The sequence below is a fragment of the Lynx canadensis genome, chromosome B2 (assembly GCF_007474595.2).
Source record: "Lynx canadensis isolate LIC74 chromosome B2, mLynCan4.pri.v2, whole genome shotgun sequence".
In the NCBI taxonomy this organism is placed as follows: Eukaryota; Metazoa; Chordata; class Mammalia; order Carnivora; family Felidae; genus Lynx; species Lynx canadensis.
Window position 1 is genome coordinate 5,637,883 of NC_044307.1, and position 9,143 is coordinate 5,647,025.

Genomic DNA, 9,143 nt, shown 5'->3' on the forward strand with positions numbered 1-9,143 from the left:
TATGAGAATTTGTTTTATGTAGATTTTATATCATTAGGACTCTGGGTAAAATTTAGGCCAAGTAGATTAATTTATCTGAAAATTTGGAGTGTTTTGATTTAAAATACTATCAAGCAGTTCTTTTCTCCCAGAGTTTGGGAATGCTATTCTGTTTTAGTATTCTGTTTATAACGCTTAAGTTTTTCACTTATAAGGTGGATTTCTCTACTACTAGTGAGTGATGAAGTTTTTCCCAGCCAATGAAAACATAATTCATAATCATTTTGTAACAGAATGTTAGCCACTCTCACCAGAGAAACTAACAGATCAACTCTTAAACATTAGGTGAATGAGAAAATTACCCACATCGAAAAGGGTAGGAAAGACTGAGGCACCAGCTTCTCTCTGGGAACTGAAGGGTTTGGACCCCACATCTAGTGCCCCAAAAGCTCCCACCTGAGGAATGTATCCCCAAAACACTTAGTTGTGAAAGCCAACAGGGCTCCTGTCCACATGACTGATAATACTATAGCCAACAAAGAAACCGTTCTTAATGGGCTCTAGAAGATTCACAGTGGCTGTTGTCCTCAGTGGGAGGAGACAAAAAACACCTACCTCCTAGTCCTTTCCTGAAAGGGGTTTATTTGCATACATTAAAAGTTGCTGCTTGAGGGTCTCCTTGAAATTTAGCATGCATCCAGGAGCTAACTCCATCCTCCGTGGGGGAGGGAAGCCAGTGGATGTGCCCTAGGTCTATTCTCTCTAGCCTGTTTTAAGTTACCAATATCTTGTCCATGTCTGGCATCTCAGCTTTTGAGGCAGTTCTTAAAGGCTACAGGAGAACCACTCCACAGCTGTTCACCCAGCCCAAGTGCAGAGGGAGCAGGCAAAGACACCTTTCAGTTTTTCCATGGAAGGGTCCCTGCTGCATTGCTTTCCACTGTTGTCTGTGGGTGTGGTTTCCAGTCATCTAGGTGGTGACTGCAGTCCTCTTGTTTGGGAAACTGACTGGTCTTGGCATACCCTCCAGTCCTAGGAGGCAACGAGAACAAAGAGGATGATTGGAAAATCACAAAGGCTTAAGAAAAAAACCAAGAGCTCAGGCCAGGCTGATTCACAGGGTTTATCTACACAAGACTACTCTCAGACTGGGAGAGGCGGTTTTATCTAATGTGTAGAGACCAACACAGAGTGGCAAGGAAAATAAGAAACAGAGGAATAAGTTCCAAACAAGAACAAGATAGAGCTTCAGAAACTCACCTAAATGAAATGGAGATAAGTGGAGATAAGTGATTCAAAGTCATGGTCATAAATGTGCTCACCAAGGTCAGAAGAACAATGCACAAATACAATGAGAATTTTAACAAAGACATAGAAAATTCGAAAAAGTACCAAATAGAAATCACACAGCTGAAAAATATAATAACTGGACTGAAAAATTCATTAGAAGGGTTCCACAGCAGATAGATCATCTGGAAGAAAGTATCAGCAAACTCAAGGACAAGGTAGTGAAATTCATCCAGTCAGATGAACCAAAAGAAAAAAGACTAAAAAAGAGTGACATTAGCTTAGAAGACTTAAAGGACAACAGTAAGTGCACCAGTATTCACATTAAATGGGTCTGGGAAGGAGAAGAGAGAGAGAAAGGGTGCAAAAATTTATTTGAAATAACAAATGGCTGAAAACTTTTCTAATTTGGGGAAAGAAATAGACATCCAGATCTAGGAGGCCTACGAGTTCCAAAAAAGACCAATCCGAAGAGGCCCACACCATGACATGCTTTAATTACGCTGTTGAAAGTTAAAGACAAAATCTTAAAAGCAGCAAGAAAATAGTAATTTATCACCCCTAAGACTACCAGCAGATTTTTTCAGTGGAAACTTTGCAGGCCAGAGGAGAATGACATGATGTATTCAAAGTACTGGAGGAAGGAAGGAAGGAAGGAAGGAAGGGAGGGAGGGAGGGAGGGAGGGAGGGAGGGAGGAAGGAAACAACAACTACCAAAGGAATAATTTACCCAGCAAATTGTTCTTCAGAATTGAAGTATAGTTTTCCAGACAAGTAAAAGGTGAAGGAGTTCATCACCACTAGACTGGCCTCACTGGAAATGTTAAAGGGCATGTTTTCAAATTGAAACAAAAGATGTAATTAGTAACAGGGAAACATGAAAGTGTAAATATCATCAATGAAGGTAGATATATAAATTCAGAAAAGTCTAATGTCATACTGGTGGTGAGTAAATCACTTATAACTTTAGTATGAATGTTAAAACAAAAGTATTAAAAATAACTATACAATATTAAAAAACTATAACTATAGTAATAAAGTAAAAAAATTAAAAATAACTATATACAATTTTTAATAGACACAGTGTAAAAAGATATAAATGATTACATCAAAAGCATAAAATGTGGGCATGGTAATGTCAATGTAAAGCTTTTGCATACACTCAAAGTTAAGTTGTTACCAGCTTAAAACAGACTGTTGAAAATATAAATTGTTTTATGTAAGACCCATGGTAACTATACAATACAAACCTATGGTAGATACACACAAGATAAAGAAATCTATACATACCACTGTAGAAAACCATCAAATCACAAAGTAAGAGAACAAGAGAGAAAGAAAGGAGCAAATGAATTACATATCTGCCAGAAAATAATAAAATGGCAAAGTAAGTCCATACCAATCAATAATTACTTTAGGGGCGCCTGGGTGGCTCAGTCGGTTGAGCATCCGACTTCGGCTCAGGTCACGATCTCACAGTCCATGAGTTTGAGCCACATGTCAGGCTCTGTGCTGATAGCTCAGAGCCTGGAGCCTGCTTCAGATTCTGTGTCTCCCTCTCTCTCTGACCCTCCCCCGTTCATGCTCTGTCTCTCTCTGTCTCAAAAATAAATAAACATTAAAAAAATTTAAAAAAACAATTACTTTAAATGTAAATGTAATAACTTTTCCAATGAAAAGATATGGAATGGCTGAATGGATGCAAAAAAACAGACCCAAGGGTAAGCTGCATACAAGAGACTCACTTCAGCTTTACAGAAACAGATTGAATGGGATGGGATAGGGAAGGATATTCTATGCAAATAGAAGGTAAAAGAAAGCAGTCATAGCTATACTAATCAGACAAAATAGACTTTAATCAAAGATGGCAAAGAAAGTCAACAAGAGCATTATATAATGATAATGGGATCAATTTATCAAGAGAAGATAACATTTGGAAATATTTATGTACACAACATAGAAGCACATAAATATATAGAAAGCAGATATTAACAGACCTAAAGGGAGAATTAACAACATAATAGTAGTAGTTAAAATAAAATAAAATAAAATAGGAGTTAATTTTACTTTAAGTTTAGTTATTTATTTTGAGAAAGAGTGCGAGCAGGGTAGAGGCAGGGAGAGAGGGGAGAGAGAGAATCCAAGCAGGCTCTGTGCTGTCAGTGCAGAGTTGGATGCGAGGCTCGAACTCATGAACCCAGGGCTCAAACTCACGAAATGTGAGATCATGACCCGAGCCGAGATCAAGAGTTGGAGGCTTGGGGCGCCTGGGTGGCGCAGTCGGTTAAGCGTCCGACTTCAGCCAGGTCACGATCTCACGGTCCGTGAGTTCGAGCCCCGCATCAGGCTCTGGGCTGACGGCTCAGAGCCTGGAGCCTGTTATCGATTCTGTGTCTCCCTCTCTCTCTGCCCCTCCCCCGTTCATGCTCTGTCTCTCTCTGTCCCAAAAATAAATAAACGTTGAAAAAAAAAATTAAAAAAAAAAAAAAAAGAGTTGGAGGCTTAACTGAGCCACCGAGGCGCTCCATTAGAAGTAGAGGACTTTAAAACTCCACTTTCAATGATAGATCATATAGACAGAAAATTAATATGGAAGCACTGGGCCCAAACTACACAGTACCCAGATGTTCTTAACAGACATTCACACAACATTCCACCCAATGGCAGAAAAATACATATTTTTCTCAAGTGCACATGGAACATAATCAGGCTAGATCACATATTAGGCCACAAAGCAAGTCTCCGTAAATTTAGGAAGATTGAAATCATATCAAGCATCATATCTGATCCTTATGGTATGAAACTGGAAATCACTTATGAGAGGAAAACTGGAAGATTCACAAACATGTGGAGATTAAATATCATGCTCCTGAACAACCAGTGGGTCAAAGAAGAAATAAAATGAAAGAAAAAATATTTTGAGACAAATGAACGTAGAAATTTGATATACCAAAAATTCTGAGATATAGCAAAAGCAGTTGTAAGAGAAGATTTTATAGCAATAAATACCTACATTAAGAAAAAAAATCAATATCTCAAATAAACAAGCTAACTTTATACCTCAGGGAACTAGGAAAATAAGAATAAACTAAGTCCAAAGTTAACAGAAGGAAAAAAACATAGAGATCAGAGTGGAAGTAACTGAAATAGAGACTAAAGAGGTAATAGATCATTGAAAAAAATTGTTTTTGGAAAGTATAAACAAAATAGACAAGTCTGTAGCTAGACTAACCAAGAAAAAAATAGTAGACAAAATTATAAATGAAACAGGAGACATTGGAATTGATATCGCAGAAGAATGAAGGATCATAAAAGACTACTTTGAACAATTATACACCAACAAGTTGGACAACCTAGAAGAAATAGATAAATTCCTAGAAAATACGAAGCCTGAATTGTGAAGAAATAGAAAATCTGTAAGGAGATTGAATAAGTAATCAAAAACCCCCCAATAATAGAAGTCCAGGACCAGATGCCTTCACTGGTGAATTCTACCAATTACTTAAAGAAAGATTAAAACCAATTCTTCTCAAATGCTTTCAAAAATAGAAGAGGAGGGACTCCTTCAAAATGCATTAAATGAAGTCAGCATTAACTTGATACCAAAATCAGACAGAGACACTATAGGAAAAGAAAATTATAGGTTAATATCCCGGATGAACATAAAAGCAAAATGCCCAACAAAATATTAGCAAGTTGAATTCAACAACACATTAAAATGATCGTACACCATGAAGAACTAGCATTAATTCCAGGATGTAAGGATTGTTTAACATATGCAAATCAATAAATGTGATATACCACATTAAAAAAAACAAGGTGTAAATTCATCTGATTATCTCAATAGATGCAGGAAAGCATTTGAAAAAATTCAACATCTATTAATGATAAAAATTATCAGAGTGAGTATGGAGGGAATATACCTCAACATCATAAAGAGCATGTAAGAGAAGACCAGAGCTAACATCACACTCAGTAGCTGAGAGAGTTTTTTCTCGTATCAGGAACAAGACAAGACACCCACCCTTACCACTTTTATTCAACATAATACTTGAAGTCCTAGCCAGGACAACTAGACAAGAAAAAGAAATAAAAGCCATCCAAATCAGAAAGGAAATAAAATGGTCTGTATTTGCTGATATATGTGGAAACCTTAAAGACTCCATCAGAAATGTTAAAACTAATAAATCCAGGAAAGTTACAGAATGCAAAATCAACATACAAATTCAGTTGCATTTCTGTATACTAACAATGAAATAGCAGAAAGAAAAATGAAAACAGTATGGTATTGGCATGAAAATGGACACAGGTTAATGGAATAGAATAGGAGCCCAGAAATAAACCTATACATGTATGGTCAATTCAGTTATGACAAAGGAGCCAAGAATATACAATCAGGAAAGTATAGCATCTTCAATAAGTGGTTTTGGGAAAACTGGACAGCCACATGCAAAAGAATGAAATTGGGCCTCTACCTTATATCATACACAGAAATCAACTCAAAATGGAGTAAAGACTTGAACATAAGACCTGCAACCATGTAAGTTCTAGAATTAAACATAGGGGATAAGCTCCTTGCCATGGGTGTTGGCAATGAGTATTTGACAACAAAGGCAAAGGCAAGAAAAGCAAAAATGAACAAGTGGGAGTACCTCAAATGAAAAAGCTTCTGCACAGCAAGGGAAATGATCAGCAAAATGAAAAAGCAGCCTATGGAATGGAAGAAAATATTTGGAAATCTGGCAAGTGGTTAATATCCAAAATAAGCAAGGAACTTACACAACTAAATTGAAAACAAAAACAAAACAAAACAAAACAAACCCCAAAAGACCAAAAACCAAAAACCAAAAACCAAAAACCCATCCAATTGAAAAATGGGCGGAGGAACTGAGTAGACATTTTTCCAAAGAAGACATACAGATGGCTACCTGGTACATGGAAAGGTGCTTCACGTCACTAATCATCGGGAAACACAAATCAAAGCCACAATGGGTTATCAGCTTACACCTGTCAGAAGGGCTACCTTCAAAAAGATGAAATGACAAATGTTGGCACTTGGAGAAAAGGGAGCCTTTGTGCACTACTGGTGGGAGTGTAAATTGATGCAGCCACTGTGGAAGACAGAGTGGAGGTTCCTCAAAAAATTAAAAATAGAAACACCATATGATCCAGCAATCCTACGTCTGGGTATATATCCAAAGGAAGTGAAAACAGGACCTTGAAGAGCTATATGCCCTCCCATGATCACGGCAGCATTCTTCATAATAGCCAAAATGTTGGAACATCTAAGTGTCCATCAATGAACGGATGGATGGGGAGAGAAATTGTAACACACACACACACACACACACACACACACACACACACCTGAATCTTTTTTAGCCATAAGAAGTTCATCCTGCTGTTTGCAAGAACATAGATAGGACTTGAATGCATTGTACGAAGTGAAATAAATCCGACAAAGAAAGACAGTTACTGTGTTACATCACTAATTATGTGGAATCGTAAAAAGGCAAATTCATAGAAAGTGACTAGAATGGTAGTTATCAGAGGCTGAGGGATAAAGGAAAAGAAGAAGAGATATTGGTCATACGGTATAAACTTCTAGTGGTAAGATGAATAATTTCTGGGGATCAAAGTACAGCATAGGGATTATAGTTAATAATATTGTAATAAGTACTTGACAGTTGCTATGAGAGGAAATCTTAACTGTTCTCAATAGAAGAAATAAATAGTAACTAGGTGAATGCAGGTATTAGCTAATATTCTGGTGGTGATCATTTCATAATATATGAAAGCAACATACATGGGGCGCCTGGGTGGCGCAGTCGGTTAAGCGTCCGACTTCAGCCAGGTCACGATCTCGCGGTCCGTGAGTTCGAGCCCTGCGTCAGGCTCTGGGCAGATGGCTCAGAGCCTGGAGCCTGTTTCCGATTCTGTGTCTCCCTCTCTCTCTCTGCCCCTCCCCTGTTCATGCTCTGTCTCTCTCTGTCCCAAAAATAAATAAATGTTGAAAAAAAAAAAAGCAACATGCATACATCTTAAACCTATATAATATGGTATGTCAGTTGTACCTCAATAAAGCTGGGGAAAAAAAGTGGGACAGGTTTCGATTGGCTAACATTTCATTTTGTATTTTCACCAATGTTCATAAGTGATATTTATAACTTCTCTTTTGTTCCATTTTTATTAGGTTTATTTAGATGTCAGTGTTGTAACTGTTTCATAAATAGAATTCAGAAAGCTGCTTCACAGTTTGTATTCTGTGAAAAAAAAAATACAGCATTGGGTCTTAGAAAGTTTGACATAGTTCCCTATGAAACAATCTATATTTGGTGCTTTGTTATGGGATATTTCCTTGATCATTTTCTCTGCTTTTATTCTTTGAATTGGAGTTAAGAATAAGCCATCCCAGTTGGCAGAGTAGAAACAGAGAAAATGATTAATTAATGAGATCTATCAAGATCTAATCTAATAGATCTAATCTATTAGACTGTATTTTCCTATAACATACTTCATTGAGCTTTGTGAATTTATTTGCATAGAAGTGTACAAATTAGTGCTTTATGGTACTAAAAGATGTTGGCTGTTTTGGTGGTTATTTATTTCTTGTATAAATAAATTTCTTGTTAACTTGTATATTAATGTTTTCTTCCTTTTGTTTTTCTTGATTAAGGTAGCTAATAGTTGTATATTTTATTACATTATGAAAATAATATATTTGGTATGATATTCTTTTGTTATTTAATTTTTCCTCTCATATTCATTATTTCCTTTAATTTCATTAGTTTTGGTATACTTTGTTCTTTTTCACTTTTTGAGCTGGGCATTTAATTCATTTGTTTTCATCCTTTTATTTGTTACAAAAGTATTCTTTAGAAATTCTGTAATTTTAGTTTTTGTTTCCTCTTTTAGCCAAAAGTTATTTAATAGAAAAAAATCCAGGTGATGGAGCTTTAAAAATTTTTGTTATTAATTTCATTGCAGTTTGACTGTAACCTTTTCAGAATATTTATATTTTTTCATGTAATATATGACAGTTTTTATGAGTGTCCTGTATACTCTCGAGATAAAGTTTCATTTTCTATTGTCAGAGTATAAAATTCAATATATAGCCATAAGATCTATGTAATTGGTTATGTTTAGTTTTTCTCTACCCATATTTATTTTTGTTTTCTTGATTTATCTGAGAATAATGTGATACAGTCTCATATTATTTATATGTTTCTTCACATGTCTACTGACATTTCTTGTAGCTTCTGTTTTACCAAAGTGGTTGCTTTTAAATATTCATAAACAGTTTTTCTTCAGGATGAACTGTGTCTTTTAGTACTAAAAAGTGACCTTCTTGGTCATGTTAATATTGTTATTCCTTTTAATTTTACTAAATTAAAAAATTTAATTCCAGTAGAGTTAACATACGCTGTTACATTAGTTTCAGAATTACAATGTAGTGATTCAACAGTTCCAACATTAGTCAGTACTCATCATGGCAAGTGTACTTTTACTCCCCATCCCCGATTTCATCCATCCCCCTACCCACCTCCCCTCTGGTAACCATCAGTCTGTTCTCTAGAGTTAAGAGTCTGTTTCTTTCCTTTTTTTCCCCCTTTGCTCATTTGTTTTGTTTCTTAATTTCCACATATGAGTGAAATCACTTGGTATTTGTCTTTCTCTGACTTATTTCGCTTAGCAGTGTACTCTCTAGCTACATCCATGCTGTAGCAAGTGGCAAGATTTCATTCCTTTTAAGTTTATTTATTTATTTTGAGAGAGAGAGAGAGAGAGAGAGAGAGAGCGTGAGCAGGGGAGGGCCAGAGAGAGGGAGAGAGAATCCCAAGCAGGCTCTGAAATGTCAGCACGGAGCCTGATGTGGG

General features: G+C 36.3%; 1 long non-coding RNA gene across 1 annotated transcript; it reads right to left on the reverse strand.

The window, feature by feature from the left end:
* Positions 1–553: 553 nt before the first annotated feature.
* Positions 554–8,855, reverse strand: LOC115515045. Its single transcript, XR_003969118.1, has 3 exons — positions 8,751–8,855; positions 4,828–4,829; positions 554–565 (listed from the first exon to the last, which is right to left on the reverse strand). It is a non-coding gene; the product is annotated as an uncharacterized LOC115515045 (long non-coding RNA).
* Positions 8,856–9,143: the final 288 nt, after the last annotated feature.